We start from the raw sequence: 23,074 nt of genomic DNA, 5'->3' as shown, positions 1-23,074 counted from the left end.
AACTGAAAGTTTACATTAATCCAGAAATGAATAATCATCTTTGGGATGCCGGTTGCAGCTACAATGGGTATGTTGAACAACAAGGGTGAGAGCGGTCAGCCCTGCCAGGTCTCATGTTTGAGAGGGAAATATGCTGAATGGACACCGAAGCTTAACCCAAGAAATAAAAGTAGAATCGAAGCTAAATTTCTCAAAAATGAAAACTACAAAGCCCCATTCCACCCGACCCAGGTGAGAATATCAAGTTAAGCAGCCATCTGGTGTTGAAGAATGGATGTCTCACTAATCTGAAGCCTGTCTGGTCTTGTGAAATTATCGATGAGATCATACTTTGGAGGCATAGGGTGAGGACCTTATTAAGGATCTTAAAATCTATGTTTAAAAGAGAGGCCGGTCTGTAGCTGCCACATGAGGTAGGATCCCTGTCTTTCTTCAGGAGCAATGAAAAAGATGTCTCATACAAGGCTGGCAGCCTGCCTTCACTAAAGGATTCATTGAACATTCTCACAAGGATGGGGGCTAACAGCATCGAGTACGCCTGGTTCCTTCGAGATTCAGCAGTTTCTCCACAATTTCCACCAGCCTAGTACATCCAGCCCTTCTCATTTAAGGAAACGTAGGATATCACTTGTCCCCAGATAGTAGCTTTGAGCGCTTCCCTCAGAGTGCCTCTGCTGACCTCAGGGGTGTCATTAAACTCTATGTAAGAGCGGATTTGGGTTGAAACAAAATCTTACTATCCGACAGTAAGTGTGAGCTGAACCTCCATGGTGAACGTGGAATTGTATCCTGAAAACTAATGTCAACTGTGGTAGGAGCATGGTTGGAAGTGACTATTGGGTGATATTCACATGCATTCACACAGTCGAGGAGATTGTTATCGAGTAAAAAGAAATCAATCCGGGGGAATGTGTGGTGTACGTACGAAAAAAAAGTGAAAGCTTTCCAATGGGGATTTCTAAACCTCCAGGGATCAGAAATTCCCAACTGTGATGCATATGTTTTTACTGTGTGTGCTGATGTGGATAGTGTAACCTGTGTAGGAGAAGAGTTGTCAAGAGTCACATCCTGCACCAGATTGAAGTCTCCACCCATGATAATGCGGTGACTGTCAGCATTTGGAATTTTTGCAAATAGCCTTGTGAAAAACTGTTCATCGACCCAGGTGGGCGCATAAACCAAAACTAAGACCACTGGTGTGTTCTGAATTTGATTCAATTCAATTCAATTTTATTTATAGTGCCAAATCATAACAAAAGTTATCTCAGGACACTGTACAAACTAGGTAAAGACCACACTCTATGATAAACATAGACCCAACAATTCCCCCGTAGGGTACGGTGGCAACGAAAACCTTCCCTATTACAGGCAGGAACGTCAGACAGACCCAGCTCTGTGGAGGACGGCCATCTGTCCTTACCCGTTGGGGAGGAAGAAAAGGAGAGAGAAAAGATGGACAGATAGACAGAGAAAGACAAAGACAGACACAAAGACAGAAACAGACACACTTCCAGTAACTATAATAATATCTATAGTAATGTGAATATGACTTATATGTTATGGCAGTTAATACAGCAGAATAGTAGAAACAAGCACAGCTAAGGTTATAGATTGTAATAGTAGCAGGAAGCGTCATGCAGGACCACGGCAGCAGGCACCACCACGATCAGCAGAGACCTGCGAGACGACAAAGCACAAACAACTCTGGGGAAGAAGTTGAATTAGTAACTTGCATTGATGAGACATGAATGATAAAGACAGAGAGGAGAGAAGCTCAGAGTATCTGGAAAAGTATTATCCCCCAGCAGACTAGGCCTATAGCATCATAATTAAGCAGAACAAAACCAGCTTAAAAATAACAACATTGCTAAGGGCTCCTAAGCCCTAGCTGTAAGCTTTATCAAAAAGGAAAGTTTTAAGTTTACTCTTAAATATGGGGACAGTGTCTGTATTCCGAATAACACTTGGGAGTTGGTTCCACAGGAGAGGAGCTTGGTAGCTGAAGGCTCTGCCTCCCATTCTACTTTTGGAGACTCTAGGAACGACAAGTAGCCCTGCATTCTCAGAGCCCAGTGATCTAGTCGGGTAATACGGTACTATGAGCTCTTTAAGATACGATGGAGCCTGACCAATAAGAGCTTTGTAGGTAAGGAGAAGGATTTTAAATTCTATTCTAGATTTTACAGCCAGTGCAAAGAAGCTAATACAGGAAGTGATATGAAGTGTGCCCGGAACTCAGAGATAGCAGCCGTCATTATCTAGGATTACACTTGTCGGCTAAAACAGGACCCTTTTATGAATAATGATAACTGCCCCTCTAACTCTGTTAATTTGGAATGGAATAAGTGGCTCTTCCACACCCTCTTAATACGTGGGGTGTCAGCTGATTTGAGATATGTTTCCTGATGAAACATCACATCCCCCTTAAGGGGCTGTAACTGTGTCAGGACCTTACCGATTTTGATCGTATTGTTCATTCCCTTAGTATTCCAGGATATTAGACACACTCCAGTACCTGTCTTTACAACATTAGTCATAGGAACAATAATAATAAGTTAGAATTAAACTGCATGACCTTAAGGTATTCTGTAATAGTGGAGGAAGAGAGTGGGGAGGGAGGGTGAATCTGATGTTCTGGCAACGGCTGCAGGAATCCAGTTCGCTGACATTAGCCAGCAGCTTAGTGTTGCTTTCTGTTAGCGCGGCACAGGAGGCCTCCAGTGTTAGCAGACGCTCATCTTGTAAATTTGCATTTATCTCGACGGGGCCTATCTTCTGAGCGTTGTTGGACACTGTGGCGGACGTGGTCCAGTTTTGCTTCGAGCGTTGAAATGAAGGCTTTGAGATAAACGGAGAGGGCTTTGAACTCGGCGGAGAGGGCCGTACGTTGCTCCTCCAAGAGGTTAGTAATGGTTGCCATGCTAATCTCGCCACATGCCTCATTTGTGGGGCTAGCCTTCACCCCCTGGTCTTTTACAGTCTTTCTGGTCGCATGCATCGGCATATTTAGGTGGTGTATCGGTCAAACGAGACGAATATTACTATTGTAGTGACTTTCGGGGTAAAAATTATCAAAAATTGCGGGAGCAAGACTCGACCCGTAGCTACTCCATCTCAGCCAAACTGGGACGTCCAAATTGCACATTTTAAGAGAGTTGAACATGACAGACATACATGGATTTTATTTGATTTATTAGTTTAAAAAAAGTGTAATTCACTTGTTTATTTATTCACTGCTGGTCTATTTTCTGGTAGGGTGATATTTCTCTGATATGCAACAAAAATCAATGTATAGCTTTAATTAACTACATCAGAACTAAATAATTACATGCAGAAAGATTTTTAATTTATGAAAAGTTTTGGAGAGAATGATAATTATGGAAATTGTGCAAATTAAGAGGGAAGACTTAATTACAAGACACATTAGGTTATTTGGACAAAACATGAAATATAAACACTGTCTTATAGTGCTTCTAGATCATGGGCTCTGAATTCTCTATGGCTTCATAAAAAGCATAAATATCTGAAAATATAGGCTACAAAACGGGGGAGAAAACTGTCGTTGTGATACTGTCTAGTATTACTTGTGTTCATATGCGTCAGTATTGTAACTAACTGAACGCCTTAGCTTATCCCTCTTAGGGTTTTTTCTGGCCAAAATTTGGACTGAGGTGGGCAAGCAGGCAAAAATTTTGCTCATCAATTAACACATGCATGAAGTACCCAGCCACTGAATACTTAACTAACGTTATGTGCACAAAACCACGTCCACCTGACCTTTCTCATTCATACACAGGGCTGCTGCTAAGCTTTTGAGGGCCCTCAGCATAAATAGTCAGAATGGTCAGGGTAAGGGTGAGATGATTGCTCATCATCTGAATCTTGCACCTGATAGTGTGTTGCTCCTTGAACATATTTTAGCATTGACCCTTTTAATATTTCTGAAAAAAAAGTCATTAGCAAAAGCTAAATGAAAATACCAAAAACACAAGTGACTTTGATTATTATCATATGAATCATCTTAAATTTTCTGTAATCTGTAAAGCACTTTATGTCATAGCTATCTAGTAGCCTGTGTATTTCACAATGATAGGAAAATTAGAGGAAACTGTAAGTGGAACATAGACAAATACCTTAAATATGGATGTACTCATGTAATCATACACATTAAACAAAACAATGATGGCATTTTAATCCAACCAATTACTCTAAACTGCTTGTTTATTTTCCCAGCATTGTGCTAACTGCATGTAGGCCTATTTAAAGTAACGGATATATTACCTGCATATGCCTTAAATAAAAGTTCTGAAATAATTAATCTAATTAATTTGTCAGATAGATGTAGAGCCACTTTGCAGCTTCACATCCAATGCTAGCACTCAACAGGGTGTTAATGATATCCATAAACAGAGACACACATGAGTTTGTTGTCCATAGCATCTTTGATATCGTCCTTGACTTTCAAAGGTCTGGTTTTAGTTGTTGTTTAACTTAAAGGCTCAGTAGGCAGCTTATTTTTGGCAGTATTAGGCAAAACCTTCCATTCTAACCTTGGGGATAATGTAAATGAAGTGATGTGAGAGAAGATAAGACCTCTTCATCTCTCCTAGCCTCTGTTTTCAGCCTGCAAAGAATCTACCCTGTGATGAAAGACTTTGACCAATCACAGAGCTGAGAGAGCGAGCCCTGTGATTGGCTGTTCTACTAAAGCAGATGCAGCAATGGCGGATGACCAGACAGGAAAGATTGCGATTCCACAGTTGTAAACACCCACGTTCAGTGCAAAACTATCTAAGAAGAGGGAGACGGACTTGTCAAAAAAGGAGTCTAAAAGAGACTCTGACAACAAACACAAATAAAATGTGTATCAATATCGGCGTTGCATTTCAGAGATAATTTGGACTCAGAGCTCGCTGTTTTTCTTTTGGACAGGTATACTGCTAAATTATTTTTCTCTAACAACTCCAGTTGCTGTGATGGGGGTTGGGTTGTGTGGGCTGATGTACCATGGAAACAGCCTGGTAACAGCGGCTACCCATAACGCATTGTCAGAAGTTGCTAATACATTAGCCTCCTGCAGGAGGCATAAGGCTGCTGCTAATACAAGCTCAGGTTTATGTTGCTACGTTAGAGTCCCGAATCATACTATTCCACCTCAAACGTCTTCACATACCTACAAGTTTGCCAAGAGTGGTGAACATATACAGGTGAACATACAGTATTAGTAAAGTTAGTTATCCATTCCAGTCAACCCGGCCGTCTAATGAACTCATTCAGCACTGTTCAGTATTGCATGTATGAAGCGTGTGCATCAGATGCCAGTGCTTGTCTGGTGGGAAGAGCTTGGGTCAGAGCTGAGGAGATGAGACCCGTGTAGACTCAACAATCACCTTTCTTTTAAGTTTCCTGTCTACTGAGCCTTTAAGAAAATGTTTTCAATGTACCTCAAGGTGGAATTTAAGGAAAGGAAATGAGGTGAAGGTTTGGTTCGAGGGAGAAGAGGAATCTGAAATGACAGACGATGCTAAGCTGTTGGTGGAGTTCTTGCGCCATGACGCACAGGATCCAGCCCGCATGAGGCCACCCAGAGCTGAAATTCACTCATGTGGAGGCGACCGAGATGGACTACGAGAATGGCGGACGCCATCCGTCCGAGTAACCGAAGACATAATCTGAATTGAACAGATTTTCCCGGAAGAAAAAGCGCGAGACATGTCCTGAAAGCTTTCACTCGTTCCGCTGTGAAAGTCACCGAGTCCAGGGATAATCCCAGAAAGATTATTTCCTGTGTCGGGGACAGCATGCTCTTTTCTGCGTTTATCACAAAACCCAGATCGAATAGGTGTTGTGTGAGAACACGCGTGTGAGCTGTGGCCTCCTGCTTCGATTGTGCCAAAAGCAGCCAATCGTCCAGATAAGTGAACACAGCACAGTGTAGACACGAGCCGGGGACATCGATAGCCGCCCAGGCGTGTTCCAGCCCCAGACAGCATGAGCAGACCTGGTGTGGATCCATGCTCGATATCTTATTCCCACAGCGACAGAGTCTTACTCCGGAGTCTCCGTGCCCTCTGGTGTGAGGGGGTTTAGCCTCCATTCCGTGCGAGCTGGTGTGCAGGCAGGGAGCCGAGGCAGTTAGCTGGTGTGCTAACCGTGAAAAACCGAGAGATTTAGCTGGTGTGCTAACGCTCGGCACTCGAACAGCCGTGGTGAGGCGTCGATAGCAGTGCTGACCAAGCCGTGGAGGGGCAGGAAAACACTGAGTTTGATCTGGTGTGACCGACGAAGCAGATAAAACTACCCGCGCCCGGCGACAGAAGCTAAATAAGATCTGTCTGTTGACAGTTAAGCTAGCTAGCCTTGGATGCAAGATATGCTCCGAGTGAGAAGAGGTGTTTGAATGAGGTGGTGCCATCTGCATGAGCTATTTAAGGTAGCTGGGACTACCTGAGGCGAACGGACACCTTTCACCAGCCAATCAGGATTGGCGTAATGAGATAAATGCTTCTGAGGGCTGCAGCGAGGCGTGCATCCCATTGTGAGACATCGAACGAAATATTATGAAAGAGAACCCACTATATAAAAGTGATTTCTCTCATGCCTTTTTCAACTATGCTGGTGCTGTCATTCAAGGTTCTGAGACCCCAGGGGTCTCACAAGTGACTGCTGGGCAGTCGCATCAGACAGGCGTCAGCCCGAGAATCTCCTTTTGTGTTGTGTTCACACCAGCCACGAGGTAAATATTCACTTCGTATCAATGGTGCAAGTTTGATCGAGGAATCGTGTTTGGATAATTTTTGTTTACTCGCACTGGTGCAGAGGTGTAGGCACCAACAAAGCTTCATTCAACATCAACAGTGGCCGAAATAACCACTATTGATGCTTAGTACCTGTTGTGGAAATGAATACAGGAATGAAGTAAATTAAGTATATCCATATCATTTGTGTGCCGCCATCTGTTCCGCCCACCCTAAAATCAAATATATTTGTGTATTTATATTGACTATTTGCACATCTGGTTTGAAATACCATAATGTTGTATTCATCATCCTTGCTATTCACGCGATAATATTTCAACTCATTCAAAGACGCAAATAGATACTAAAAGACACAAAATTGAAAATTTGTGTCTATTTGCATCTTTGCCTTGACTTTGCCCAATTCACACAATTCGTGGCCAGTGTGAACCTTTTTCCCCCCCTGAAAAATATGAATACATCAGAGTTTGGATGAGAGTTTTGTAGGAATACTACTCGTATTCATCAATTAAACTTTATCAGTCTCAATTTAAAGTTTGTTAGTCTGTACCGTAATAGTGACCATCAAATTATTGATTATTTGATTTAATGATAAGGATAATACAGAATAATGCAATGCCGAATTAAACAAGAAAAAAATGGGTTAAGGGGACTGAATATGACAAGCTTAAGACAGCCGAATATGCCTGTTTGTGAACAGTCATTCCAGAGGCTTTGAGCCGGCGCTCAAGGACACGCCCGGCCGCCCTTAACTTTCGCAGCTCGCAGGTGCACTAGGGTGCTGAGTGTGAGAAGGAGACTGAGCAGGTTTTTAAGGGGGCATGGAGGTACATAAGACTGCAGAACCTGATTAACCACCAACATTTAACCAGATGCGATAATAATGTGCTCAACCTCACTTTGCCGGTGCCGTGGTGATTACATTTGCCTAGGTTGTCTTGCTTTCCAGGACATGTTCAGGGCACATTCAGGGTCGTTGCTGATTTCTGGTCTTTTGATGGTCAAAAGGGGTTCTGACTCGGTTTTGTTGAGTTCGTATTGTGCAAAACTTTAATACTGCCTGTTGGCCAGACAGGCAGTAAGATATCAGCACGGAAGTGGCTTAACTACGGTTAAAAGACTTAGACCTAGACTTAGACTTAGACTTCTCTCTATTGATCCCTTTGGGATGACTCCCGCAAGGAAATTGAATTTCCAGCAGATAAGAAAAATACAGTATAGGATAACCAATAAACTCTTAGTCAAATATATATGAGGTAGATGAAAGAATACAGGTAAAATAAGACTCACAGAAAATGAAATCAGATAAGTTAAATGTAGAGGAAATGTGACAGAAATGAGCAGTAAGATTAAATCATTGCACTTAAGTGGTGGATAAAGTTATTGCACAACGAAAAGAAGATAAGTTTCCAGGTATGTATGAGTAGATTATTAATTGCACAGTAAGCTCCCACTCCTTCCCATCTGTCCTCTTTATTTCCTCCTCCCCTCAAGTAAGAAGTTGTAGAGGATGATGGCCTGAGGGACAAAGGAGTTATTGAGCCTGTTGGTCCTACACTTGGGCTGGAGCAGCCTTCCACTAAAGAGGCTCCTCTGGTTGCTGATGACGGTGTGCAGGGGGTGGCTGGCATTGTCCATAATGTCCAGCAGTTTGTCCAGTGTCCTCCGCCACCGTCACCAGCCAGTCCAGTTTCATGCCGACCACAGAGACCATGCAGAGAGTCGAGTCATCCACATCAGTTTGCTGAAGATGTTGAAGGACCGCAGTCTCCTCAGGAAGTACAACCTGCTTTGTGTCTTCCTGTACAGGTGGCTGGTGTGTGTTGTCCAGTCCAGTTTATTGTCCAGCCACAGCCTCCACCTCAGCTCCCTCTAGCAGGAATGGTCGCGGTCTTGGTCTGGACCTCCCAAAATCAATGACCAGCTCCTTCGTCTTGGAGGTGTTGAGCTGTAGGTGGTTAGCGTGGCACCAGAGAGCAAAGCCCCTCTCCAGACTCCGATACTCCTCCTCTCTGTTACCACTGATACATCCCACAATGGCTGTGTCATCGGCGTAATTCTGTATGTGACACAGCTCCAAGTTGTAGCAGAAGTCCGAGGTGTACAGGGTGAAGAGAAGTGGGGCCCTGAGGGGCTCCAGTGCTGCTGACCACAGTGTCAGACGTGGTGTCCTTCAGCCTGACGTACTGTGGCCTGTCAGTGAGGTAGACTTTGACCCAGTGCACCAGATAGGGTCCACTCCCATCCTGTTCAGTCTGTCCTGAAGTATAGGGGGCTAGATGGTATTAAAGGCACTGGAAAAGTCCAAGAAGAGAATCCTTGATGTGCCGCTTCCGTTATCCAGATGGGAGTGGACTTGGTGCAGTATTAAGAGGATGGCATCCTCCACACCAACATATGGCTGGTACGCAAACAAAAAGAAGATAAAAGAAAAAAGATTAAAAATGTATTAACTAGCGCAATAAAAAAAGATCAGTAAAAAGAAAGAACTTTGGTAGCAAGTAAAATTGAAAATAATGTTTGAGCTGTGCAAAAGAAACAAAATAATGCCGAAAATCAAGAAAGAAGCTCGGTGCTCCATGGGAGTAAAATAAAAAGATAAAGAACAAAAGCAAACGCTAAGACTACAAAAATCAAGAAGAGAAGTGTAAGAGTAAGAAGTGTAAGGAGTAAAAACTTAAGGGCAAGAGAGAGAGAGAGCAGAGTGTTATGGTCTGCTGTTTTAATCTGGGGTCCCAGAGGTGTGTCCTTTGGGCGGACCGAACCTCCTCCATGCTAATAGTTGAAGCAACGCCTATATTTAGCGTTTTTAACAAAGTAAATCTTATTATATTAGATTAACTCCGGGACGCTATCATATGACCTATTAATCTTGCCATATTCAATTTTAACCCAAACTTTTAGAAATGCAGTTTAACAGATAGCCTTACTGAGGTAAAAGGAGCATTACTTAATAACAGGATATCCAGGAGATAACTAGAATTTTAGAGACTTTGTGGTTCAAGTCCTTGTAAATTACCCAATCCTTCCACTGGTGGTCATTCTGTCTCCTTGGAAGAAACAGTCTTTGTAGTCTTTCAAAGGTCATTTAGAGTTGAGGTGTGACTATTGGAGGTGTGTTGATTTATATCTGAGGATATTCTTTGATCAAAGGGGAATGTTCTGAAGTGCACTTTAGCTGATCCTTCTCAGGGAGTGGAGTGTTTCCATATGTGTGCCTGAGCAAATGGTCCGGCGAGGGCAAGGAAGGAAGAGGTCAAAAAGGGCTCCTACAGTTTGGTCAGCAACGAGCATTGGAGCTCCCGGTTTTGCTTTTGCAAACCATGAAATTATCTTCATTCACCAACAGAACCCATACCCATCCCTACCCTGCTGATTTCCTCATTAGCCCCAGATTGGCCCAATCCCAATTTCCAACCTAAGGCCTTATACCCAGAACCCTTACAGACTTAACTAATGTCAACTGGTAAGTGGTTACGAAATGGGATAGCACTTATCCCATGTATCATGTTAGATAAACGCCAAAACATGTTATGAACAATTGTGGGTTTATGACTTTTATTTGACCTTACCTTATTCACAGCCAAGATTTGAATGTTGTAGGTTAGGAGACGAGGATACAAAAAAAAAATCACATAAGTTATTTTTGTCAAAACAGCAGGATTATAGGATTATTATAGACATAGAGGAACGTGCTTCAAATTCTTCGTGGAGATTCCAGTGTACCTCGTTTCCTGCTTTGCCTGACCTCCCACTGTTTGACCCATGTTTGCCTGATTCCTGGACCGTGCCTCGACAATCTGCTCCTTGTCAGATTTGTTTGCCTGGTTGACTTATTTCCTGGTAACTAATCTTTGCTTGCCTCACCAAGTAAACTAAGCTTGTCTCAGTGTCGCGCTTCTGAGTTCCATTCTGCCAGTGAAGTGATCTCTCTTTAACTAATTCAAACTTAAAGAGTAATTTCAGGGTTCATTTTTTTAACTTGTTAAGTTTATGAGGTCAGGAGCTCATAAAAACATCATTGTTTATTCAATCCTATGAGATTTGTTCAAGGAAAGACCAACACAGTCTCACACCCAACGCGTCAAAAACTGACGATGGTCAGGGGCCTTTGGCATTAGTTACTGACTAAAAAGGTCTCCTTAAACGTACAAACCCGACGCAGAGGGCTTTCAACTCATTTCAAATGTAAGCCTGTCCGCGGCGAAATTTGAAGCTCAGGGCGCTCCTTAAAAGTCCATATTTGAAGCTCAGGACGCTCCTTAAACATATAAACCCGACGCAGGGGGCTTTTAACTCATTCCAATGTAAGCCCATCCGCGGCGATATTTGAAGCTCGGGGGCGTTTCCTCGGGGCGCTCTTCGGGGCGCTCCTCTGGGCGCTCCTCGGGGTGCTCGTCGGGGCGCTCTTAGGGGCGCTCCTCGGGGCGCTCCTCGGGGCGCTCCTTAAACGTACAAACCCGACGCAGGGGGCTTTCAACTCATTCCAATGTAAGCAGCCTGTCCTCCACCCAAAAACGACCACATAGGTCGTTTGATCAAGGAGCTTATTACGACCCATAGGCACGTTTCGAGTTTAGCGGTCGTGTACATAACTACAATAAACGGTGTGTTGGGTATGTCGTCATCGTCTGCCCTTTTACCTTTGGCACCAATCAAAATGTGATGCGCCAGAAGGAGGCGTGGCATTCACGTTTCACTGAACGTCGTAGCATTGGTAAGTCCGTCACGTTTGTGTACTCAATTTATGTGGTTATGTTGTGTTTTGTGCGTGAGCTATCACGGTGATTGTCTGCAAATCATGTGTAACTAAATTAGTTCAGTTTGACGTTTAAGTTACAACTCAGTTGGGAATGCCACGGAGGTCGTAAGTTAAGTATCAATAAGGCGCTAAGGTTAGCACATGCTAACACGTATTTTATTTATGCTATCTTGACAAAAAAAATGCTACCTTATGTGATTTTGTGTATTTCCGTCAGTATTAGGACATCTGTTAACTATTTATTTTGGTAATAAACAGGTGAAATTGCACTGTAAGAACTTAGAGAGCGCATTTTGATACTTAATCATTTCTCAAATACAGAGCCCTGATAGTTTTAATTAGTGTTAGTGTACTCATAACTTTTGTAGGCACACATTTTATTTCTCTTTTTATTCTTTTGACAATTTACTCTACATTTTGCTAAATTTTTGTTTTTAGTCGCAATAAGTAACATTTATGGAAGTGCAACTAATCCTGCTTCATTTTTTTTTATTATCAAAAAAACTCTCTTCATGTATCACAAATCCAACGTTTCTTTTGAGAGCCATTTTCTTAATCCTTCTCCCTGTTACACTAATTTAATTTTCTTAGCTTTTGCTTTGTCATTTTGTCTCTTTGTCTTTGTCTTTACTTTGACTGTAGCCTTTGTTTGTTCTTCTGTTTGTTAGTTGTCTCTCTCTCTCTCTCTCTCTCTCTCTCTCTCTCTCTCTCTCTCTCTCTCATCTAAAATGGCATCTGGGCCATCCCAAGTTTTGAATGAATGGTTGGAGGCAGGAAAAGCCCTGATAGCCGAGTTGGAAGCAAAAAGGGTTAAGTTTCCCTCTAATGCAATTATTAATTTATTGACTTATTAATCACTGAAATTTACACTTCTACACATAACTGAAAAGGATGTGTGTGCCTGAGTATAGGCAAATTTATCACCTTATTTGTTTTACTTTTAGCCTCCGAAAAGAAAACAGAAAGGTTCTAAAGTTTCCAGAGTTATCTTGAGGAAGAGGGACAAGAATGGGAACATTATAGCTCAACACTTTAGGAAGAATCGATCTGGTCAGTAAAATATAATACAGTTATACTGTTAATCACAAGTTGGTCAGCAGTAATGTTTCCTACATTATGTTTTGTGTTTATAGTTAAACCTTGTGGCACTAGGAAGCCCCCAGAAGTGGAGGAGTTGCTGCCAGATGACATTCCTCAAGATGTCCTAAGTCTTGGTACGCATATGACATCTGATAGCTTAAATAGCTTAAAGACGACCTTTATGTTTCCATTTAAAAATGTGAAATTTAGGCAACTGATTTAAGTAGTGGCCGTGATTTTTTTATGCACATGCAGTAACAAAGCCATTTTGGAAATGACTTTTCTGTCTTTAAATACACTGTCCTTTACATCAATTTTTGTGTTTTATTATTTGAGATCAACATCTTCAGAGACTAAAGTGGAGGAGACACCCACAATGTCAGCATGGACAAGAAAACAGTTAATGTCTGAAAAAGAATTCAGAGCTGCAATGCCAGAGCTCTTGTATTCGAAATTGGGCGCAGAGACTGTAACTCCACATTGCTGTCAGCAATGTAAAACAGCTGATGCTGGTTGGTGTGAGGTCAGAAAAGGGTAGGCTTGACACGGTACCAGATTGTAAAATTTTTCTGAATTTTGATATTTTCTGGGGGGTTTTGTGTGTGTGGATATTTTTTTTTACAGGCAGAGCAGATATGATAACTGTGCTTGCCATGGGATGGAACAACAGGAAGACAGAGAGTCTGCACAAGACCCTGGCAAAAAGATTTTTCAAATTAAGAAGTCTTTACTGCAAGTTAACATTTGTCATTTCATGGTTACTTTCTGTAGGCTTGAATACTGGCATCACAGGTTAAAGGAGTGACAACTTTGTTCAGCTCATGTCCTGTGACTGGTGTGGTGTGGAGGCATGGCAGAGCCATATGCTGGTTGGCTGCTGGCTTGCTGGATCACTGTGTTTTTGTGCTGCATTGGCTACAAAAAATGAGCAGAACAATGGGCTTATGGTCCACTGACTCACTGCTACTGAGTTTAACAGTCCCTTCTCCTCACACCTTCCCGCTCTGAAGAACGTCTCCCAAACATCCTCTCAACGAGCTGTGGCACACTTTACGGCCCCACTGGCGTGTGTTGTCATCATGACAACTCACAAAAATTACCATTTAGTGTTCAAATGATCAAATGACTGCAGCAAACAACTCAATGTCCTTTCTATCCAATTAGCATTCTTATATACGTATTGCATTCTTTCACCATAAAATAGCCTTTGTTATAACAAGGAAATAATTGTTTGAGGCACATAGTCTCTTTTGAGGACATACCTTTGAGAATATCCTCATCAATTTGTGCTTGAATGTTTTGCATGTTGTTATTTAGGTTTTTCAATCATGATTAGAGATACACTCACTGATATTGTCCCCTTTTTTTAAAATAACATATTTTGTCTGATACTATGAAATACTTTTGGTGTATTAAATTCCAATAGATAGTTGTCCTACATCTTAAGCCCCTGTCACACATGCACTGCAAACCTGAAACTATCTGAACATTTCCTGGTACAGCTGTGTGTTGACACAAATATCGGATTCAGTCGGACCGGGCATCAAATGGAGTTTACCCTCCCAGCTTAATAGTGCAAAGACTGGGTAATTCCAGAGTGTGCACATGTGTGAATACAGCTGCACGCTCCCCTTGCCTAAACCAAACTAAGTAGTTACATTAAGTGTGAACACATCTAAGTGTGTGCTGCATGTGTGAAAGAGAAACTCGGGACTATCTCCGGACCTGATTCTCTGACATTATTCTGGGTTCAAATGTGAAAACATCTTTATTCTCTTATCTTTAATGCCCTATGTTAACATACCTTTTTACGGATCACACCATGACTTATCTATGTTTGTTTTTTTTTTTAAAACATTCTAAATGGACTAAACAGAGAGCAGAAATCGAAGGAGCTAATCTTGAGAGTCTCAAGCAGGAGCTCAACATCTCTCTGGAGGACACGGAGGAATGGGTGTGTGACGTCCAGCAGTGGGCAGCCACTGGTATGTGTTATGGTCACGGGTGTATAGATTTGGTAGTCTTGCCATACATTTCGCTAAATGTTTTACAATACAATTTTTTTATGGTCAATTTTGCTTGTTTCTGTTTTTCAAAAGAGACATGTAGCTCATAGTAGTAGTACTTGGGAGCTGGCCAGGAAAATTCCACTTGATGTCCAGTCTGACTGGATCAAATATTTGTGTTTTCACATACTGATTGTCTAGATCTGTTCTCTTTTCCAAAACAGTGGTGAGTCTTCGCCTGAAGAGGCGACTTTTTGACCAGGTTATGCTGGTCAGGCCTATGGAAGAGGAAAAAGTTATAATTGTGAAGAAGATGACCCAGCATTGCCAGTACCTGAGAAAGGCCTTGGACAAAGTATACAGCCTCCTTCGTCACACTCAAGAGAATATCACGAAACATAGTATGGTATGTAGTAGTACAGTCTCAGAGCTGGGCAGACAATCTGCATTTTAATGTTCATAAAGAGTTGCCTTATTTTCTATCTGATTATTATCATTTATTTTTTTTACATTTTATTTTAGCACCTCCCACAGAGCTGAGAGAAGAGGGATACAGGGGGCTGCTCTGTTGTCTCCTGCGCAAGCAGCACATTCTGCAGCAGAAACTGAGCGCAGTCATCAGCACTTACGCCCATTTTGACACTGAACCCTCCTTTTTCATGTTGGAGGAAGACAATGAGGACGTTGAAGAGGACAGTGACCAGGAGGACAACAGCACTCCAGATATTTCAGAGGAAGAAATGTAAAGCCTTTGAGGCTGTGATTCAGTTGTGGACAGTGTGCCTTTTACATATTCACAGCTGTGATGATGTTCAGAACAACCTCACTCCCTCTCGTGTGATATTGCTTTTATACATCCTTTCTACAAAGCACCAGACTGGAACTGGACTGTGGCTAAGCAACACATAAACATTTGACTGTGCAATAGCTTGATACTTTGTGTAAGCTGGAAAATAACTGTTGTATAAAGTTTACATAATAGGTGACGAAAGATGTACTCAGTTTTGGTCAGAGTGCTGTACTTGTTACTCGTGGAAGTTCAGTAAATGGCTGCATTTATATAGTGCCTAGTGCTGGACAGTGTGACCAATTATTTGTTTAAATATTGAAAGGTTCTGTAAGTTTTACACTATATCACAGTGGGATGTGTTTTATTTTGCATGAGAGTGGCATATTCTAATGTGAGTACATAGAATATAAAAACATAGCGTTTTGAAATGTAACATTATTCGTGTCACAAATTGTTGTGCCATGGTGTTCTGGTTCATCCAGTATACCGGTGGCTCATTCAAACATTACTGTTATTACAAACAAGGTATTTTCATACATCTAACATGTCTGGAGATAATCTTTAAAAATATTGTATTTAGTATGTAATAACAACGTAGACATGAAGAATTAAGCCTCACAAATGAATGTCTAATCTACAGCTTTGTCTAGTGAATGTTTATGATATATTATTTATGAGTTATTACAAAGCGAACAAATAGTTGGAATGCACAGATGCATCGTTTTCTATTGTTGCTATGGGGGTTGCCACGCACGCTGCGGAAGCCGGAAGTGGCTATAGAGACGGAGCCAGTCCACTGCATGCAAACCCAAATTTACTTAAAACTAATAAATATTGTTCAAACACCTAGCATCTGAACTGTTTCTTAACATAAAGACCATATATATATATGAAGAGAAATCGGGAGTTAGGCTATATTCAATATTTAAAGTATACGACACATTATTTACTACCCTTTTTGCAAACCAGAAGACTGCATACCTATTTCAAGAATACATCTTTACTTTTTGCTGACATAGATCATCTTTATGTAATCTAATTACTAATCCAGCTGTTCTAGATATTTGATATATGTAAGATATATATATATATATATATATATATATATATATATATATATGTATTTTGCGAACCCATTTATTTGCAAACCGGAAGAACTACAGAAGAACTACAACTATGGCAGATAGTAGCACTTAGCGTTATTGCGTGGCTCATTGGAGTTGTAGTTCTTTAATTAAGGTTGTATTTTTCATAGAATTGGAAGTTGTAAATGTTGAAATGAGAATACATTGAGGAGTTTAAGGGCATAGTTAACACATTGATGTAATCATATTTTTAAAATCAAATTATTTCATGGGTGAAAATTAATTTGACCCATAATTGACAAAACCCAAAATTGTTGATTGTACTCATGTTATAGCTGGGGTCAAGAGCTCTCTATAACAGTTGGTCCCATTTCTGTATTTCTTTTTATTGCAGAATTATAAGCCCTCAAACAGGCCCTGAGGTCAAGGTTCAAAGTTCATTATTTCAAAACAGGAGCCATGTATTATGTATTTGGTTTAGCTCTACAGCAAAGTTTTAATTTTTTCATGTCATGGACTCAGGTCATCCAAACCCTACATCCAGTCAGCACTTTGAAGGCTCTACACATAAAAGTTTGTTTGTTTGTTTGTTTGTTTCATTCTATGTTTGTTTCTTTGTTGACTGACATGAGTCACCTTCATATATCACAATATTCACTGTGTATATGTTATTATTAGCCAATGCAAGCATTAAGAATGATGTTTTATGTATGACGCACAAATGCCGCACGCACGCACGCACACTCACTCACTCACTCACTCACTCACTCACTCACTCACTCACTCACTCACTCACTCACTCACTCACTCACACACACACACACACACACACACACACACACACACACACACACACACACACACAGTGCTTTATTTGATGATGTAGATCAAATATCCTCAGCAACATATTATTACACATATAGATTATATGATTTTCAAACCTTTGACAAGCTTCAGCTGCTTGATAACGAGCACATCATTAGAATCAGGTGTGTTGGAGCAGAGAGAAACTTAAACATGCAGGACAGTGGCCCTCCAGGACTGGAATTTGGGACCTCTGGTATCGACCTTTTTAATGGGATTCCATTGCTGGGCAACAGGAACGGTCATCGGAAAATGTCAAAGTTGTAAATATAAACATTCTAAATGTGTCCAAGTTTATTGCAATTATTATTTGTTGTTGTGAATGTGAATTACATCAGCTGATGGGAAGTTAACAAGGACCAAGGCTGTTGCCTAGCACAGGAACTACATTCAAATGTCTATAGCCTGTTATCTATTATTTAGTATTTACCTTTTATTTATTTTTTGGTCTTTTTCCTTTTAATATGACAATATGATAATAAAAACCCATTCTGATTCGGATGTGGTTTAATATTAATTGAGGAAGACACATACGAAATACGATTTTATTTTAAATATAATCACCCATATATTCTTGAAAATATAATATTAAATTATATTAATGAGCCACTTCATATTTTACAATCACTGGCTATAAAATGTCTCATCAACAGAGCTAGGGACGCTGACCGGCGGCAATTTGAGTTGGAATGGAGCCCATCCACGGAGGACAGCTCAAAATAGTATTCGAACACACCAATTCCGCCTGCAACACAAGCCAAACAAGCGCAACGGTGGCTGGGGGTAAAAACGTAGCCTTCCGTTATTCAAAACTGACAAAATAAAACTACATTTCTCAGATACGAAAGAAATAATTATAATCGATGGCCATTGCATTAACCCATCGTATTGTGAAGTTATCAAGGACTCTTTATCAGGAGATTTGTTGAAAAAAATACTTCCGGGAGGCGGGTCCTCGGTTCTCCAATGGGACTGCAGGATGATTTAAAACCCATGTCAAGTCATAAATGTATTCAAAAACAAAAGCCCAATTATTTACTTAGTAAAGGACAACAATTATGAGTCTAAGCTAAGTGATTCTACGATTAAAACGTTATCCCTCTTTGGCATCTTCTTACCTTATCCTTATGGGTGTTATTACACTGGCCAAGAATGAGCATTTCAGATGAATCGATAAGGTGCCTGTAGATCATGGTGATTGTGAATACATTTAAAAGTTTATTTTTAGCTGTGTGAACAGGATGTACTCTTCCTTTTGTCTGGGTATTGTCTTCAGCGTACAAATACATAATACATAGAAAGAAACCCACGGAATGGAAAATTATTTCTGCTTTAAGAAATGGTGAGGGAATAAGCCAAAAAATAATTGTTTTACATTCACCTTTTTTCAGTAAATCATTCTATTTCTCATGTTTTTAAGATGGTGACTGAAAACTAAATTTGCCAACAGTAAAAACAACACAAAATGTTGTTTTTTTTGGGGAAACTGCAACTACTACAATTTGCTCTTGAAAGGTTCTGAACGATCATAGAAATCAAGTGTATATGAAGGAACACAGCCAGTAACTGGTATATGTGATTTAAAAACATTTATTTTCGCAAAACATTTTCTTTCGGCTCCCAGGAGTTTTTCCATTTGTCCCCACTGTAAGACAGAAACACAGCAAGAAGTATTACTGTCAAATTGTTCATAATTTTTGAGAATATAACTGACACTGTACTATTTACAATGAGATATGGATTATACAGGTATGCATGCATTCTTTTTTGAAAATGAGCTTTTTAATATCATATTTAGACAGTGTATAACAAAACTCCCCAAAGTCTGTGTGAAAGGTATGGAGAAGGAATGGGGGCAACAAAACTATTACACCCCTGAGCTGGCATGTGAGGTAGTCACAGAGACGCAACAGCACAGAGTCGACGTCTGTGTAAATGGGAAATTTGTATGGGGGAAAAAAAAATGTAAATTTAGGTTTAATTTGACTAAAGAATGTATTGCCAGTATGAATCTTTTTTTCTTCATGTTTTTGGCCAAGTTAAATCTTGCAGTTTTGTCGTTTTATGAGGAATGTTTTTTTCTTAGATTGCATTAGACACCAGGCCAAAACTGAGAAAATTGTGGCGTTCATTCAATCATTTCACATTATAGTGATATAGCACAGGGGGTTTCTTGATTATGTTATATACTGTGAATTTATTTCAAGTCCAATGCACAATACTGCCCAAAACATTTGACTGCTATGTGACTGACCCTCAGACTTTGCTGTCCCTTATTAAACTGGAGTTAAAGTTGAAGACATTTTTCTATTTTTATTAGTGAATTTTCCTCATCTACAGTAAAATAAACTTAAGAACATACACACCATCCAGAGCAAGGCAGCCACTGCACCAACACCTCGGCACGGTCCTTAAAAAAGAAAGAAAGATAGATGATTAGAGCACAAAACAGTTTGCTGTACAAACTGCTGGCAAGGAGGATGGGATGTCGATTGTGGAGCTGAAACAAAATTGGCACAAAATCACAAGACAGAAAATTGGATACATAAATGGAAGGTCATAATACATAAAAAAATCTATTTTATGCTTTGATACCTATACATATAAGCTATACATTGAGACTCAGAGTGAGGTCACTATAAACTGTTTTAGTAGCAATGTAAAAAACAAAAAACCTTGGTAAAAAAGACAGCTATTCCAATTCAGTGTGAGACAAGGGAAGCATCACATGCTTCTATATCTAAAAACACAGCTACCGCTACAAACTATCCAATTACATTTTATTCATGGTATCTAATCATAACAGAAGTTGTCTCAGGACACTTTTCATAAAGAGCAGGTCAAAACCACACTATAAGATATCAAAGACTGTCAGATATGCATTACGGAACAACTTCCAAATTCTAATCCTGCAATGTAAATGTTCATTTTCAGGTTTTGCTATGTATTTGAAAGTAGCTTGAATCAATCTTGCATGCTATTACATACTTTCTATGACTAAAATCTTGTCAAACAATACAATAGATCATATGTTTATACTCAGCTAGATTGGGCCCAGTTATTGTGGATATTACATATTACTTTTTATTCGATCCCAAGAATTTTCTATTACATTTTCTCCTGTTTTGCCCAGTTAATCAGTTAAACAACTGTGTTTGAAATTTACTTGCCCCAAGTAATCTTTTAAAATGTATTTTTTAATTATTTTTGAAGCATGAATTTAAGATATCTAGCAGGCTAAATATCTGGAACTGTGGGGGAATCCAGGAGTCAATGAGAGTGCAAAGCGGGTTTTGTTTGCGAGGCTTCCTCTATTTTTTCTGAACCTCAGCCGAGGCCGAGGACCATATTCCTAGGAGACAGTTTGTCTCCTCCACCGAGCACTGCTTTGATTTTGCATCCATATTTTATCCAAAATTGATAGATAGCAATGTGATTATATATATGCATAACAGCAGGGTCTGATCTAGTAGTACATAACCCTGTTCACCAGTGACTTAGGTAGAGTGAAAACAAGACAACAAGACAAGACAATTGGGAGTGGTACAGTAAATCGAGAATTCAGGATTGTCTTGCACAATAAAACAAAGATGAGTGTTAAATTGCTGCAAAAGCTAATCATGTAAGAGAAATATAGCAATGTAAATGTAAAGATCAGCAATTAATCACTTATTATTTTATGACAACTGTCTGAGAAAAAAACAAAAACCTACCAGTAGATTTGTTGCATCTCACATTTTGTTGATGCTGCAGTTTTTTTTGTGTGTTTCCAATCGTGGCCAAATTTCTTCTTTTGATTTTCTAATTTTTTTTTGTAAGGCTGCTTGGCCCCGCACTGCTTACACATCTTGCTGACCACACCAATCGTTTCCTTGCATATGATGCATTGTTTTTGAGTAGGCATCTGGAGACAGAAACAGAAATAAGAAATGAGAACACTTCATGCTGTGTTACCAGTGAATAATAAATGAACACAATAAATACAGTGCTCTTACATGTTGGCTTTCAAAGAAAACTGCCACAGCATAATACTACTCAGGACCTGTGTCCCCAAATTAGTTTTTTTTCCAAGTCAATTTATAAAAACTGTACATGTGATAGTTTCTTGAGGGCTCTAGAAGGTAACAATAAATGCTTGTTATGAATTAAGAAATACCTATAGACCTTTTCAAAGATGTAAACTTAAACATTCCAAAACAGTCTTAGTTTATTTTCTATTGCAGTGTATGTGAATGACACCAGCTGTCAGGAAGTAAACAAGAAACAAGGCTGTTGCCTAGCAATGGAATTCAGTTGAAAAGGTCTATTGAAAACAAAATACGTTAGGTGGTATATTAACAAATGCATTCTTCCTTAAAACATGCACAAATAGTCACGAACATAGTAAATGGGTCACATATTTGACGGTACACCTGTTTTGTCTGTCCTCTACCGTGTCTTATGTATTCCTGGCTTTGCACCTGTACGTGTCTTTACTTAATCTAGGGTGTCTAAAAATATATTTGAATCTCAACTAGACAGCTTGATTAAAAGAAAAGATTAAATCTAAAATACAGATCATTTTAGCTTACCATTTCATGTAACGCAAGACTAATTGAGAGCGTGTAAACGCATATAACGTTAGACACCTAAAACAATAACGATGAGTGATCTCTTTCAATTAATATTAGCTATTGTGAAAACGGATATTTATACAAAGCATCATCAAAGTTTAATATCACGTTAGCGGTTGTCCGCGCTAGCTGACTAGCTTTATTGCCTAGTTAAATAAATGTTAACTGAGCTCTTAAAACATTATACAGCCGATAATAATCTAGTTTCTATTACATTAATAGACGGCGAAAGGACATAGAATGCAATGATTTACACATTTGATCGTTCTCAAATCGTTTTTAGCACTATTTATTACTAGCTACTTACCTTTAATAATCCGTGTGTCAAGCGATGAAAAAAGATGTAATCAAATAGACCCACAATGCACCATGGACACATGTGAAAAGACGCATACGTCCTGCCTACGTTCAAACCCGACGCAGGGGGCTTTCAACTTATTTAAGGAAGCCCTGAGCTTCAAATATGGACGTTTAAGGAGCGCCCTGAGCTTCAAATAGCGACGTTTAAGGAGCGCGCAATGGAATGAGTTGAAAGCCCTCAGCGTCGGGTTTGTACGTTTAAGGAGACCTTTTTAGTCAGTAACTAACGCCAAAGGCCCCTGACCAATCGTCAGTTTTTGATGCGTTGGGTGTGAGACTGTGTTGGGAGAGACATATTTTTAAACTTATACAAAGGAACCTTCTGAATTTAGTTTCTCTCTTTCACCAAACTAAGATGTTATCTTTGTTAACTCATCAAAACACGCTTAATTTAAACTGGATAGACACAAAATATACAGCAAACCTATCGTAGCTAGTTTATCCACTGCTCCAACAATCACCAACTCTGGTTTGGTCAAAATAAACCCTGAATTCACTGTATAAGAGGTAAGACTCCAGACTCCATGAAAAAAAACCCAGTAATTTTACCTTGCAGATTATTTTTAAAAACACACTTATATCACACTGGACTGGACAGTGTTGGATATATGCTAGTTCTATACACAGCCCCCCCCCCCCCCCCCTCCCTGTCTGATGAGCAGCTGTGGCTCGTTCCTCCAAGACAGACAATTAAATTAGAAAAATAAAATTTAAACAATGGCTAGAAATCACTCTAAAAAACTACAACTGGTGATG

The sequence above is a fragment of the Echiichthys vipera genome, assembly GCF_963691815.1.
Source record: "Echiichthys vipera genome assembly, chromosome: X".
Taxonomy (NCBI): Eukaryota; Metazoa; Chordata; class Actinopteri; order Perciformes; family Trachinidae; genus Echiichthys; species Echiichthys vipera.
This window is presented reverse-complemented; position numbering follows the sequence as displayed.